At 34.7% G+C, this 16,578-nt stretch overlaps 1 protein-coding gene across 1 annotated transcript in view; it reads left to right on the top strand.

The window, feature by feature from the left end:
- Nucleotides 1–16,578, top strand: part of EPHA3 (EPH receptor A3) — a gene marked incomplete at both ends in the record, with an annotated part of 366,360 nt that overhangs the window by 2,863 nt on the left and 346,919 nt on the right. The gene's annotated exons all lie outside the window — the stretch shown is intronic.

Raw genomic sequence — 16,578 nt, 5'->3', positions numbered from 1 at the left:
AAGAATTGACCAATATATTGAAACAGAAACTTTATAAAAGTTGCATAGAATTTTATTAAAATCTTATTATGTTTGTTTACATGACGGACCAAGAAAAGACTCCCAATGGGAAATCAGCTACTTTTCATGACAAAATAGGATTGTTAAAACTATGTATTATTAGAAAAGTTCCCATCACAGATAGATGATATAATGGTAAATAAAAATAACTTAGAAAAGAGGTTAAAACTTGATGTAAAGTGAAGTATTTACTACTATTAGTTCAATCCCTTTTAGCATTAGTACTCTCTTTAAACACTTTTATATTTGAAGGAATCTGAGGCAGAATGCATGGCTTATTCATCAGCACATAATATAGTAAATAATTTTCTATCAAACAGTATTTATAAATTAGATTAACATTTACCCATAGAGCTCTTTACATTGGAAATGAGAGTTTTCAAAATGAAAGAGAATAAATATAAATCTGCATATTTATATACTACTTATATGGGGAGACTTTTATTGAAGTGGCTGGGATACCATTTCTATGCAATGTATTTCTATGAACATAAATCTTCTAAATATTGGAGGAGACCATGTGATTGTTAAAGCTTGGAAGTAAGACTTTCAGATGAACACTGCATGCTTCCCTTTGAATATTAGGCAGACATTAGAGAAAATAAACATTTAAATAATGAACTTTTCCCTTTTTAAAAATTACTATGAATTGGCATCAGTTTTCACATATAAACACATCCTCAAATAATATATTGTGATTGAAATATTAATAGAGAACTAAACTATCATATAATCTTTATAGGTGTTTTTTGTTTTTTGTTTTTTTTTTTTGTGTGTGTGTTGTTGTTTTTTTGGAAGAGGGTTTACATTTGTTTTTAATAGCATGTCATCACGCTACACTAAATAATTGAATGCATTACACATTTTTGTAATTTAATAGCTCTTCTAAAAGCTCTCCCTTACCTCCTCCCCAAGTTATAACTGTGTTATTTGCCCGGAGGTAGGAGAAACCTTAATTTCACTATTTTATAACCCACAACAGTTAACACTTGACCCAGGTCATTAACAGGATTATCAGCAAATTTGTTTAAGCTTTTACTGACAACCTGAATTGCTATGATAATATTTTGATTGTGCCGGAAAGAAACTTCTTATAACCTCTCAAAATCTATAATGAAATTAATTCATTCTGAATCTATATCTTCCCAAAGACTAACATTGATAATGATGATTCAAGTGAGGAAAATATCAACTTTGATGCTTCATTCTCCTCACTTTTATGTTTCATATATCACACCACTGTAGTCCTTGTCATAAATGACCAATTAAATACTTGTTTAAGTAGTGAATGTTTTGACAATAACAATATATTTATTAGTACAAACTTATGTAATATAACTATCAACACTTTCAATTTCATATTTTTTATTATTGATGGCATAGTTGATATCATTTTTCTGCCTATTTTAAGATATAAAGTCAAATGGATATATTAATAACTAAGAAGCAACTGGAACTTTTTATACACACATATAATAAAACACCATTGCCACGTGTTAGATCATGGTTGCATTTATATAATGTTGTCTTTTCCATGAAACACTGGAAATTAGGAGCTACAGTGAAAAGCACTTCAATTTAACATAAAAGTTTTAAACAAAATGTACATAATCGAAACTTTAAAAGTGTTTTTAAACATTGTTAAATTTGTTTAGAAAGTTTCATATGTAGTTTTTTATTATTTGTATATAATTAGGGTTTGCTTCTTGTTCATTTAAACAATTTAGTAGTTTCACCTTGACTCTTAAGAAACTTATCTTTAAAGGATGAATTTAGTTAGATTTTTTTATCATGTTTATATATTATCCATATTTTAATACTCAAATGTGGGTGTGTTCTAAGGGTTCTTCAATTTAAATAGTTTATTTTCTCACAATAACTTTCTTTATTAAGATTCCTACATATTAAAATTGTTTCTGAAACTTTGAATTTTTCAGAAATAAAATACTTGCAGTTTTTAAATATCAAATAATCAGTTACATATGCAAAGGATCTTTAAAGGCAAAACATATTTCCACAGTATATTTGATTTACTAACTTCAACGCAAATGGAAACAGCAAGAACTGTTCTTGAGAGGTACATTTTCCAAGTCATAAAATCTTCCAGAAAATATTAATAAAACTTTCCACAAATCATCAGAACTTGATAAGTTTTTACAGACATTCACTTACTAAAAAATCTGTGATGTGGGTTACCTTTGATTTTAGTCATTTTCCAATGATTTTGTTTGGCATAAATACTAGATGTAAGGGGAAATAAGTATTTCTTGGAAGAACACTAAGTCTTACAAATCATATTCTGTCAGGATTCTCAACTTTGTTTATTTTTAATATACACATTTTTCCTTTAAATATTTAATAAGCCTTATTCTTTTAATTTCTGTTAGATAAAAGATTTAGAAAAACAGATGCAGGTGTCCCCTTTTAGGTTCTGTTTTCAGAGATCTGGATTTTATCACCAGGGAGGGTCAATGCAGGGCTTTTACCAAGTGCACAAGTAACTTTCCACAGATTTTTCAAATAAAGGTTTGACTGCTGGTGTGAACCGTTCATTACATTATTCATCCAGGTATAGCAAAAACCAGCATTTGAAATTTATTCCTAGAGGACTTGAAAGGCCCAGAAAATTCTTCTGTAACGACTTTAGAAATAAAAGTAATGTTGTGACATTTATAGAATGCAAAGGATTCCAAGCCACAAAACAATGTAGGAAGACACTCCCGTTGGGAATCAGGGAATGGGCACATGTGTGCCCCTTGATGTCACTCTGAGGGTCTATTACCAGCTGCCTAGTATCAGGTAGTTCTTGGAATCTGTCAGGAGGTTTTCTCTTGGAAAAGTCCGCAAGTCAGCAAGTTTTGGTTTGCTCACACCAGCTTTCTTTGAAATAAGAAAAGGTGGTCGATTACAAAGCAAAAAAGTCTGCAAGTGAAAATAAAATAAAAAGTTGATTAGAAAGATGGAGAGGTAGACAAGTGCAAAGGTTCTAAACCCAATGTATTATATAAATCTTTTACTTAAAATAAAAACATTTATCACTTAAAACATCTGGCTAATCAATTTTTATTAAATCCCCAAAAACCTGCACACTTACAAAGGGGGCAGGGTTGCATTCGTTTCCCCCTCTCAAGTTTATACACTTTTGATTTTTCCCCAGAAGAAAATATTTTATCTGGGAAAGTTTTTAAAAAGAGTATGAGCCAAAGAATGCTCTCCCCTTTGGATGCCTGGGCGAATACATGTGGAGGTTGGAGGGAATCAAAACCAGTTCAGCAAAGAAAGCCTCCAACTTGGAGTGATGTTGTTAAACTGGAAGCCCTGAGTGTGCAACTCCCTCCCTCCCTTCATTTTCTAAACCATGTCCTGCTGTTCCAGTCAAAGCAAAGGGCGAAAATCCACATAATCCAAATCAACATGGTGAAGTCAGAATAATAGGCGGGAAGGAGGGGGGAAACAGGCAGGCAGCACTGTACAAACAAAGTGTGGTGAAGAATCTTAGCCTTGGACGGGGGTGGCCACAGGAGGGGAAGACGGCGCTCTTTTCCCTCGCCTTGCAACGCCCGCATGTGAGTGGGTGCAAAAGCGTGCCCTGAGATGTGCTGGCACATAGCGAGGCTTACGGTAGTAGTGACTGCACTGTGGCTGCTGAGAGAGGAGCAGGCGCTCCTCGCGGCCACCACCCCCACCCCCAGGGCGTCCTAGCCACCACTCCCCCGCCGCGAGGACCAGGCTCGGTGTTGCGGAGTGGGGTCCGGCGTCCCCTAACCATTTACCACTTTCTCTCCCAATCGGATTAAAGCTCGGATCATAAAAATCCCACTCGGGGCCCGCGCCCCCGGCCCCAGAACTCCGGGGCGGTGGCGTCTTTGTGCGCCAATGTCTCCGCGCCCGGTGGCCCGCGCCGGTCGCCTAAGTGCTGCGAGCTGGTCCGGGCTCCCCGGGGCGGGCGGGCGGCGGGCGCACGTGGAGCCTCTGCGGCTGCGGCTCCTGCCTGGCGGCCGGTGAGCGGAGGTCTCAGCCGGGGCGGAGGCTGGAACCGGGGCCGCGAGGGCGCCAAGTCCGCGGAAACGAGCCCTACGAGGAGGCGCGCCGGCGAGTGGCAAACGCGCGCCCTCTGCCTGCAGCCCGGGTGCTGCTGCGCTGGGAGAGGCGGGAGCCTGCCACCTGGCGCTCCTCACCTGTGGTTCCGCCCACGGAGAGCGAGCTGCTGGGACCCGGCACCTCCGATCTTTAAGCTCTGACCCCAGATCTTGCCCCCGCCCACGCACACACCCGGTCGGGACCAGCCAGCCTTTTCAGCTTGACAACCGGAGGTGGCCGGGTCTCCTTTCAATCTTGGTTCCCTGCCCCACCGTGTGACAGATGGAGGAGGGTTTTGAGGGGTCCCTGGAACTCCCTGCAGAGCTGGGAAAGCACCTCTTCCTAGGCCTGCTCCCTTGGGACACAGGGGAACGCCTGGGACTTCCAGTTGTCCTGCTTGCTGCCCTCTGATCCGACCGCTTTGCTATTTTCTTGATCTTCCCGTTTTCTTTCTAACCAGCTATTAATGCCACCTGTTAAGCCCCCTGAGAGCTAAAGGGAATGTTCCATAAACTTTTCCTCCATGCACAGTTGCGAATGCCCTCTGTTCCTCCCTCAGCCCCATGTTTCATTGGCATGGTTTCATTAACACATGATTTTCTGTCTTCCAATTTGGGCCGTAAACCTGGAATGGGCTACAAAAGGTTTCTGGGAGCAGTGTCATGGAGGTAGGTTAGTAGATGGATGATGCTGATATTCCTGTGGTTGTGTCGGAAATTTGTTTCTCATAGAAGATAAAATTGTTGAATCCAGGGAATTCCAAGAGTAAATATGGCCTCAGTGCCATGCCCAACGCTGAGATGATAATTGCACAGAGTTCTGCTGGTTAGAAAGAGTGTACCCTAATGTTACCATTACTACTGGATTTCATTTAATCATGAGAGCAGCCCTAAAGTAGGTATTGTGGCATCTTCTACTGTTAGAACCGAGGAAAGTAATCATGGTGAAGCTATAACAACCTCTCTTATCTTTTATTTTTGATTTTAACCTCATATGTTTCCTCCTGCATAGGAATGCCTGTGAATTAGGAAGCATTCGTCCATTCAGGAAAAGCACTTGCTTCTCAACTTTAATCCTAGTGACTTACACGAATTTGTCTTGTTACTTCACAAGAATTTGAAATTCACAGAGTTTTGGAGTGAAATATTGTGCTTCAAAGTACTTTTATAAAAGTATTTCAGAGATTACTTAGACACTGAAAAGTCTGTACATTTATGTTATGGTTATCAGGATGGGTGGTAGACACACTAAGAAAATGAAGACAATTTGATGTGGACAGAGGACTAGGAGAAAAATGTTTGTGATGTCTTTTCTCCACTATTTGTTTCCTCTGTCTTTCTTTCCTGACACTCACACATTGCTTTCCTCGCCCTGGAAAGATTTTGTCAGAAATTCCCATACACAGAGATTGTGAGGCAATTGTCAGTATAACCCAAATGTTATCATTTAGGGTTTTATATATTAAAACAGAATGTAAATGAATTATTGGAATTGTGATAGAAGTCAATAATGGGGGGCAATAGAACATGGTTTAAAAGTAGACTTTAGTCCCTGTTGAAACTTTTTTTTTTCACTTAAAAGATAATTACAAATTCCTTAAGATAAGAAAGTAAATTATAAATGATTTATCTCCTCTTTCATAAAAACACTTGTCCTCTAAGTAGAAGCATTGTGAAAAGGTAGCTAAAACAGGGTTTTGAAAGGTAGCAAATTAAGCTGGGGGCAATTATATTTTTCACGTGGGTATTTCAGCACATATGTTTTGTATTAATTGCCGCAATAAATTCTGTTAACCTGGCAAAGAGCAAACATAGCATATTGATGACATCAGACTTCCCAATCAGAAAGCTGTTTTAGTATCTTGCTTCCTTCACTATAACATGCGAAGGGAAAAATTTTTTAAAAAAGTGTTTTTTTAACGTGTTATCATTTATGTTCCCAACAAGTTACCCAACCACTCAAGCTATTGAAACATTCTCTATGAGCAAAAGTGTTGGCTTAGCAACACACTTTTTGTCTCTAGCTTCTGCAGAGTGAGAATCAATTACTAATTTCCCTAGTTTTTAAGTTTTTATTCGTATTTGAGTTTGTGGAACTCTCTCAAATAAAGAAAATGCAGACATGCCTTGCCTCATGTTTAAAACAAAAAATCTTGATTGATTACACAGCAGGATCTCAAAGGAAATGGAACAAAGGGAGAAACCTAGGTCAATTTTATTGCTGATAAGTCTAATCAATATCAAAATGGTTTCATCTTAAATTTGTTATATAATCATTATGGCAAGGCTAGTTTGTCTTTTTTAAAATAATAGTTAAGAAAGTAACATGAATAAATTCCACCGGTCTTGTGAAGAGTAACACCCACCCCCTAACTCCTACCTTCTTCCTCCCTGGATACAAATATAAGGCTTTAAAATTAAATGTTTCCCAGTGCTAAAAGTTCATCCAACCAATATTGAATTTAGAAATTTCCTATCTACCTCAGGGTGACTAAGGGAAATGGAAACCATTTCACATATTTATTTCCTGATTTTCAAAACTAATTTAGCAATTAGTAAAAGTTTGTAGGTTTTAGGAGGATTTCTTTTATTGCATATGATAGCAGTCTTCACTCTGAAAAGTTAGGCTGAAAAGCTGAGTTGCTTCCATGTGGATTATCTACATAATCCTCTGGGTAAGTAGAATACCACTCAGAGTTTAAAGTCTACTTGCAGAACTGTGTGTATGTCACAATAGTATTGCCCCTTACAAAACTGAGCTTTTCCTACATTGTGGGCAAAATTTTATGGATTAATATATACCGTTTGAAATAAAAATTATATAAAAATTGTTTTCTAAGCTGCAAATCTGTGGTGAGAAAAAGTAAAAACAACCTTTTTTTTTTTTTTCGTCTCTGTCTAATCTTGTTAATTTTCTCCAACTGGACACTCAGTCAACTTATACATATTCAAAGATGGCATAAAGCTAGAGTTAACTCCAAATTGAGTTTTCTTTTCAATATGTCAAAGCTATTCCTGGTAGATTTTGCATATTAACAGAATGTAAAGAAACAGAATGTTACAATCACATAAACTTTAAGTAGAAATTAAATTGGGTTGCTATTCTTTTATCATGCAAATGTCATCGAATAAAGCAATGACCAAATATTAAAAATGTTTTCAAATAAGCAAATAAAGGGAATGGTATTTTTCTCTTTGTTTACTGTTACTCTGTGGCTTGTCATAGATAAGTTGATACTCATTTACATTAGATAACTCAAAAAAGATAAACTCGCATTTTATTATGGTGTTCCTGACATTTCTGATCTGAAATTATAATACTTTGATAGTGTTTGTTTTGTGAAAAAAAGATTTTCTGTCAAGTTATATGTATTTCACTTGATTGGACATGTTAGATAAATCTATGCTGAAATTAATGGTTTTTGGGGGTACAGCTACTTTCCTTACACATTTGTTCATTGAATAAAGAAATATTTTCTTACCTTTGCTTATAAGTTATGTCCAAAATAATTCTAAATATTTCAATATCTTTGAAAAATCTACATAGAATTAGAGAAGAAAAACTGAGAAGTATATAAAATTAGTGCTATCCTTTTAAATTTCCTTTTTCAAAGGTGATCCTATGGAAAACTAATTAAGAAAAATTTATTTGATGTTTGGCCCCAAATGTGGTAGGTTTACTTATCTAACCCTGGTAGTGAAAACTTCAGAATCCTAAATTTAATTTCAAAGGGACAAATGCAAAGACCATTAGCATGAACCAAGAAAAACATTTAGAAAAAAATGCACTCAACTTTTATATTATTATAACTTGTTGTTTGTATTTATTTATTTACCAACTCTGGCATACCTTAGTGTTGCTTACATACTGGATTTTGGAATAGAAGGTTATAAGGAATGGTATAGTCTATGCTCTTGAAGATAACCTAAGAGGGATAGATGACCAAAAAATGAATACTTATATAAAAAACCATGTTTTAGGGTAGATGGGAGATTATTAAAAATTAAGATATGAGTCATAAGAGAAGAGAGCAGTTAGCCTCCCAAAATCAGGTGCTGGGATATAGGGAAAATGTATAAAAGTTACCCATTAGTAATAACAATAATATATTAATAATAGCAAGGGAAAAGAGATGAAATACGCATAATTTCATGTGGTGGTGATTATTATAACTCAGATTTTTTTAACTGAAGGTATCTAGCAAACTTTAAAAATAATTTTAATGAATGTGTAGAGTATATATACAATTAAAAAAACACTTTGAAAGAACATTCAGAAACAGCTATCTTAAATAAGCATATATCTAAGCTTAATGTAAATAATGTGCGAGTACATGCATACACATCTGTGCATGTGAGTGTATTGGAAACAGATTATTGAAATATATATATATATATATATATATATATATATATATATATTATCCCTGAATAAAAACTTCTGTAAATGCAACTCATAATGTGACTGCACTACCAAGAAAAAACACTGTGAAGGTTGTCTGAACTCTGCCTTCTCTAACTATCTTTGTATCATCAATACTAAAAGTTTGATACTTTCCATTGACAACCTCCTCCTAGGATATAAGGAAAAGGGCTAGAGTTTTAAATTAAAGTAATAAGCCCATGTCACCTTATTTGATCTTTTGTGGGTGTTTATAAAGGCCCACAGTCATACCTTGAAGAGTTTGTGTGTGTACATCTATAACTGTAGACACCAGTCATGATGTATGATGTAAAATCCAGGCATAGTTACCCTCCAGAATATGATGAAATCAAAACTATATTCTGACTTTAATTTTCTAGAATTTTAAACCAATTTATTTATTCTGCAATGAGCTTCTCTTGAAATAATAATAAAAAACGCTTGTTTTTTGATATAAAAATATCCAGAGAATATTTTAAAATTGAAACATTTTTATCACTACCTTTTTGTTTTCTATGCTAAAATTTTGAACCCTCCTATTTAAGGGACTTCAAGTTATAAAACAAATAAGTCATGGGGATATAATGTATAGCACTGGGAATACAGTCAATAATATTATAATAACTTTGTATGTTAATAGGTATTAATTAGACATCATGGGGTTCATTTCTTAATGTATGTAAATGTTGAATCACTGTGATATACACCTGAAACTGATGGGATACTGCATGCCAAATATACATCAATAAGAAAAAAAAGATAATGCTATATTAGCGTTGGTTTATAGGCCAGTCTGCCTATTCTATTCCATTTTCACAGCCATCTGTCAAAAATTGACTGAACATATAGCTATCATTTAGTACTTGAAGATTGGTAATCAAGATTTTAAGGTAACTTGATTAAAATGTATATACCAAGACATCTTGAATTTATGTTGTAAAGGCAAATGTATATGCTAAAGTTTGAGCACCTATTGGCCTGAATGATTTTTCATATACTTTCCTAATAGGATAATATATTTTAATTTTCCCTTTTTAATCTGTCAAAAGTCTTTAAATTAGAAACATACAAGCCATTCTGTTATTTCTAGAACATTTTAAAGAGCAAAAAATGTGTTGAAAGTGTACAATGCTTACAAAATCATTAATGTCTTACTTTTAGTAACTTTTACATTTTTGGGAAAAACATTTCACTTGTCTAAGTGATTCACAGTATCACTTGATAATGCACAGAAACAAAGAGACCTGTTATTCTAGGGACTGTTATGAAAGCTGAAGTTGTTAATGAACTAAAACTTCACAGAAAGTAGAACATTCCTACGCATTTATGTGAAAGGATTATTTCATTATAAGAACACACTCCCTAGTGATATTTTGATGGCCGTTTTCTCCACAATAGTATTAATATCAGAGTGAACTTCAGATTTCTCTGATTTTTTTAAAAAGAAAAATTTAACACTTTAGAAACACCACAGGTTTACATTTACTAAAGGGCCCGGGTTTCTATTCAAATTTTAGTCTGTGTTTGTTATTTTCTGGAACCACTCTAGTCTTGAAAACCCAGACATTTTACTGTGTGACTGTGTTTTGATTCTAAGGTGTTATCCCTGCTGTTGACAAAGATTGAGATGAGGAAACTAATTAAAATGTGTCCCATATTTAGGACCTGTATAAAAGTAAAGCTAAGATGATAGCCCAGGAGGTAAAGCTTATACGAAAGAATAAGTTGATAGTATGTCTCCTTGTCCAGAAATCTGCTTATAAATCATAAATAAGGCATTAAGGTACCGTGTGACAAAGCAGATTTTTCACAGAAATGTTGAGCACACCAGAATTTTTTCTTTAATTCTGACATATAATTTTAGTTGGTCATTTGATAGAGAAATGATCATAAATTAAATATCCATGAGACAAAATGTTGAGTTAAATTTAACATGGTTTACATGCAGGAATTTTTGTCTGCATACAAATGATACAGGATACCTTCTTTTATTGTGCTTCACAGATGTTGCATTTTTTTAGAAAGTGAAAGCAAGTCTCCACCAGCACAAATATTATCACTCACTTTATTGTGATACTTGCTTTATCGAGGTGGTCTGGAGCACATCCCACAATATCTCTGAGGTATGCCTGTAGTTGATTTGATTTAAAGACTAAAAACTTTTTTTTGTAGTTTCTAGTCTATGAAATACAATAGTACAATGTTTTAATTATGTTTAGGTAGAAAAAAGTACAAACAGGAAGTCCATAGGAGCAATTAAACTAAGAATATGTAATCACAGTAGATAAAAGTTATGTTGAAATATGTAAGCACACTAATAAAGCTTTGACTTCTCTTAGTATCCTCTCACTGGCATACCGAATTGCATAAAGTAAAAATGAAAAGCAGAACATTAGTGCAGACCTGTTAGAAAATACATCTTGATTTCTTGATTCCATATTATAGTTGACTAAGGTAGTACATACAGAATTACAATGACGAGAACAGAATTGATTGCCTCCTGTATCATTTTCTTCTATTCGTGACATTTAAGCATAACCTAGAAGCAGATTAACCCCCCTGCTATCTGTAACCAAGAGCAAAGCTACTCTTTCTATCATAACAAAAAATGATGAAAATGATAAAGATAAGGAATGTATAAGAAATGTGGTTTGGACAATTACAATGATGTATGAACAGGAAAGGACATGTCATTATTCTTTAGTAAAAGCAAGACGCAATCAAACCATAATTTTTTTCCTGTGGTAGTGGTTTTGTGGTCATTTGCAATTGGCTTTAAGACACTGTATAACTGAAGGTTTTATAAGAAAAGAAATACTTATTATTGTAAAAGTAGCAACTTCTTCAGCCATTAAACTCTACTGTTCATCTTGACATGATTGTTTGATACATTTTTATAACTTACTTTTCCATAAAATACAACTATAGCATTACCACAAAGCATATTGATGTGTTACTAGATAATTGAAAAGATCTTCCACTTCAGTAAGAAATTGTGGCATTTAATTTTATTTTTATACCTTGTTATTTCATTTTTTATTTATTTTATTTTAATATATAGTTTTTCTTGTTGATAGTATTACAGATGTCTCCCATCGCCCCCCTTCTTGAATGATAACAGCCCCCTTTCTCCCTGCCTCTACCCACCTCCCTAGGTCTTCACCCATCCTATTGCCCATGTCCATGGGCATTTAATTTTAAAAATTATTTTAGCCCTGTCTACATATTTGCACCACTTAATCTATAAGATATTTCAATCTCAGTCTTTCTAAGTGGACAAATAGTCACTATGAATCAAAACTTTGAAATAGTCTTGAAAAAATCGAGGTGTGTTAATGATTCTCTAAGAGTAAGAACTTTAGAAATTAATACCTAAAATTGTTAATATGTCCTTATTAAATGGCATATTATTAACTGGGAACATCTGTTTCATGACTGTGTTCTTTAAGAAATATTATTGCATCTTTATTAGTAAGAAGGGAAGGTGGTATAAGTTCTTGGTATACATAATTACTAGTATGACATTGTCAATGCCAATGAGAGAAGGAGTGGACATTTGATTGTACCTCTCCATTATGAAGGAGGACAGAAAAGGAAGGGAAAGCAAGACTCCTGGGCATCTTAAATCCACAATCCATCTAATTATGAAAAAAAAGACAGTGAAGATTGGTGGCAGCAAGGTTTCCTCCTTTCCAGAAGTACTAACAAACCACTTTGAACCAATTTACTCTATATTTTGCTCTTCTTTCTCCACTCCATTCTACACCTTCTCATTCCCATCAGATACCACTCTCCCTTTTGTCCAGTAAATATCATGTTAGCGCTCACCTGAAAACCAACTTAAGGAGTTTAAGTGTTTCTTTATCATTTTCATTAATGCATCATTCACTTATTTATTCATATTTTCTATTTAAAAGCAATAAGACTAGATAAAGTACAGTGTGTGAAGAAACCCAGATTGATATACATTCAGAATTCAGGCAGTTATTTCCAAAAATAAATTTTCCCAAAAGCACCTATTTATATCTTAAGTGAAATAGAGTTTAACATTTAAAAAATGTGTCGAATTTAAATCACTTTAAGATGGCCCTGGCCAAGTATCTCAACTGGTTATATCTTCCTCCCAATGTGCCAAGGTTGCAGGTTCTATCCCACTCAGGGCACAGGAAAAAATCAGCCTAGAGTGCATGAATAAATGGAACAACAAGTATCTCTCTCTCTCTCTGTCTTTCTCTCTCTCTCCTCCTTTCTCTGAAATAAATTTAAAAAAGTAATCTATGACACATAACTCTTTCAATAGAACAAATTCTGAAATTATGTTTCCAATGATAAACCAACAGTAATTGGAAATCACATGATTAGAATATGAAATCAGATAAAGAATAGTTTATATCTTTGACAAATGACCTGCTATGAAGCAGTCATTAAGGAATTAAGCTATCCATATATTCCCATCTACCTTTAGCAATAATTTCCTCTCTTTTTGTTTACATTCATAATTATAAACTCAGATTTTTCATCAATTGAAAATAATCTCCCATATTGTAAATTGTCATTAAAACTCAGACAGAAATATAGTATTTCTACACCACAATTCTGCGTGCCTCTTCTCTCTGCCCTGACAATGAATAATAATAGCTCTTAAAAGATTATGGTCAGGTCTACATCTTTTTTTATGAAAGAAAAGCATGAGTAACCAAAGTTCTTGCCTGTATCAGTGTAGGGTTTAAGTCGTATGGGAAGGTTAGATTTAGTCAATGTATCCAGAGAAATCACTCACAATAGGAGGCCTTCAAATTCCATTAACATTCCCTTCTTTCTATCTCAAATGTGCTGCGCTCATACTGTAATGCAACAGATCACAGCAGACGAGAGGTTTATGTCCTTGAAAGTCTCAGTTTAGCAATAATCCACTTTAAAGTAACTAGAATTTTAGATTGTATTGTTCTCATTTTGCTAAAAACAAAAGGCACCTTACAACCTCAAAATAGGTACTTTTAAAAAAGTGTTTTGATGTTACTATTCTTTTCTATTAGGTCATATATAGAATACTGGTTATAAATGCAATTCAAAAGCTCAATGAATTAATTTTACTAGAACACTGAATCTGTGTAGCATGTTATAAAGTCAGTAGCTTTGAATACATTTATATTATTTGACTAGAGGCATGGTGCATGAATTCATGCACAGGTGGGGTCCGGCCAGTCCACCCTGATGGGGGCCCATTGGGCCGGGCCAGCAGGGTAGAGGGGACACTGGAGGTTGGCCGGCTGGATAGAGCCTGTGGACTCAAGAGTTCCAGGTTCGATTCCTGTCAAGGGCATGTACCTTGGTTGCAGGCACATCCCCAGTGGGGAGTGTGCAGGAGGCAGCTCATCGATGTTTCTCTATCGTCGATGTTTCTAACTCTCTATCCCTCTCCCTTCCTCTTTGTAAAAAAAAAATCAATAAAATATGTCTTAAAAAAAGGGAATTAATTAGCAGAGATATTTTAATATTGCTATTTGCCCTTTCTGTATAATAGAAGTGTGAGAGATGAAAGGAAATTAGTAAAATGTATATGAAAATAATATATAAATTTATTAATAAATAAACAGTAACAAAAGGATATAACAACAACAGAGGTATGATATAAAACAACAAAAACATGATATGAAAACAACAAAAACATGATATAAAAACAACGGTGATGCAAACAATGACTGATAAAATGATTAAACTTATTCTAATATCTCCCTGCACACCACATTAAGAGTGAAAACACTTTCAGAGTGCTTGACTAATTTCCCTTGTGATGAAGTATTTAGAACTTTAACTGTAATGTCACATGCTCTTTAAACTTGAGAGAAAGCAACATATAACTGACCATGTGGGAAAACGGGTTCAGGTAGGAATATGCCTACTTTGTTTAGAGTTTGTCCTTGTGATTTATTAATAGTCATTGCAAATGCTGGCATCACGGGAAACTGTCATCGAATCAATTTAAATGTGAGGCCAGTGTCAGACGGGGACAAATTAATTCTTGGAATCAGAACAACCTCTCCCTTTGCAGATCCTGTTAATACTTCAGCTTCGATGATGTTAGGTCGTAATCTTTTGATAATAAATCTGGTACCATTACTAAGACCCCATTTACTATTGAAATTTCTCAATAGCATGATGGTTGCACCCACTTTTAATTTTAATTTATGACATGGCATTGCCGAAGAAGTAATACTATTAAGAAATTCCATGGGAAAATTTTCCTTTTCAGCATCATCTTTGGAATCAATGGAATCATCACTCAAATATGTGTGAAAATCTCCACCGAGTATATCCAAATTTTCTTCATTTAATTTTTGAACATTCTCATTTTTGGGACAAAGGATTGCACGTTTAGATATATTTTAAATATTATCTATAGCAGTGGTTCTCAACCTTGCTGCACATTAGAATCACCTGGGAATCTTTTTAAAATCCTGATTCCTGGGCCTCATCCTCCGGAAATTGTTTCTTTGTTATAGGGTGGGGCCACAACATTAGTAACAAAGAAACAGAATTTCCGGAGGATGAGGCCTAGAAATCAGGATTTTAAAAAGATTCCCAGGTGATTCTAATGTTCAGCTAAGGTTGAGAACCACTGATCTATAGATATAGTATTTCCAAAGGTAGCTTCAATAATAGATCCATTACAAATCATTTCACTTCCTCGCTTCGCTCCGAAGGCGTGTTCCTGCCTGAAACCTCGCCCTCCAGGAAACAGCTGGGGGAGGGAGCAGCCATTTCCAAGACGGACCCCTGCAGGACTGACTTCCTTCCGGTTGGTCGTGGTTCTGGCCATGATGTTACACCCAGGGTTTTTATATAAGTAGATACACAAGAAGACATTGACCCATTTAACACATTGTTTGCGGGTAGTTTTTATCGCGCGCTAACAGGTGGCGCGGGCCATTTTTGCTAATTTTTTGCGCAAATGGCAACGTTCAGTAAAATTATGATAATTTTAGATTACGTATTTATACGTTACCCGCATTCTACCGCTAGTCTATAAAAAACGTATTAATACGTGTCCCGCGCTCTACTACACTGGTAGAACGCATAAATACGTAAAACGTGTAAACACGTTTCCCGCATACAATGTGTTAAAGCCTTAAAGACCTACTAATTGCAAATATGACCTACTAATCCTCATAAAACCCCGAAATCCACTGATAGCTGATAGTACCAACAATAAACTATGTCTATGTCAGAATATGTGTTTGTGACTCATGAAGGTGTATTCTCATATTTACAAAAAATGTTCTTACATTGATTAATCTGAAATATCTATAACACTGATTAATAGGCAGAGTTTTTAAAATATTTTGAGAGGTAATTTTAATATAATTAAGTATATTATTAATTTTCAAACTGATATCCTGGGAAATAATTTCATTATGTAAATTACTCTGTGTGATACATGCAGCAACTATATTCTTCTCTTACCTAAATATAATTACTTACCAGTGGGATTAATTTATAGTGAAAAAAAACTTTAATCATTAAAGAATCCAAGTGTAAAAGATTAATTTTATGTGTTTTTCTTTCACTACCAAAACTTAGAGAATCTAACTTTCAGAATTTTATCTCTTTTTAACTTAATAATGAGCATTCCTTATACTCAACTAGTATATTCATTATTTAACCAGCTAACAAATATCATCCTTTAAAAAGCAGCACTTGAAAATTTAGAATTTTGATACTTATCAAATATATTATTTATTTTTCTTAGCGTTTTATAAGATAAATGTTTTCTTTGTAAAAACTAATTGGGGTGATTAAAGAAAAGGTGCTGCTTTTCACACATGCAGAAACACTATTTGTCAACACACGGACATGTGCACACATGTACTAACATTAAATTTTGATTTGTGAATATATGGAACCCTTGAAAAGGACTCTCTCCTATTGTAGTTATTTATTCACCTGTTCTGGTTCATGTTAATAATACCTATATATTTTATGTAAACTTCCTTTACGTCTTCCATCAGTCAACAG

Source organism: Myotis nattereri (assembly GCF_964212035.1).
Source record: "Myotis nattereri genome assembly, chromosome: 3".
NCBI classification, from domain to species: Eukaryota; Metazoa; Chordata; class Mammalia; order Chiroptera; family Vespertilionidae; genus Myotis; species Myotis nattereri.
This window is presented reverse-complemented; position numbering and strand designations above follow the sequence as displayed.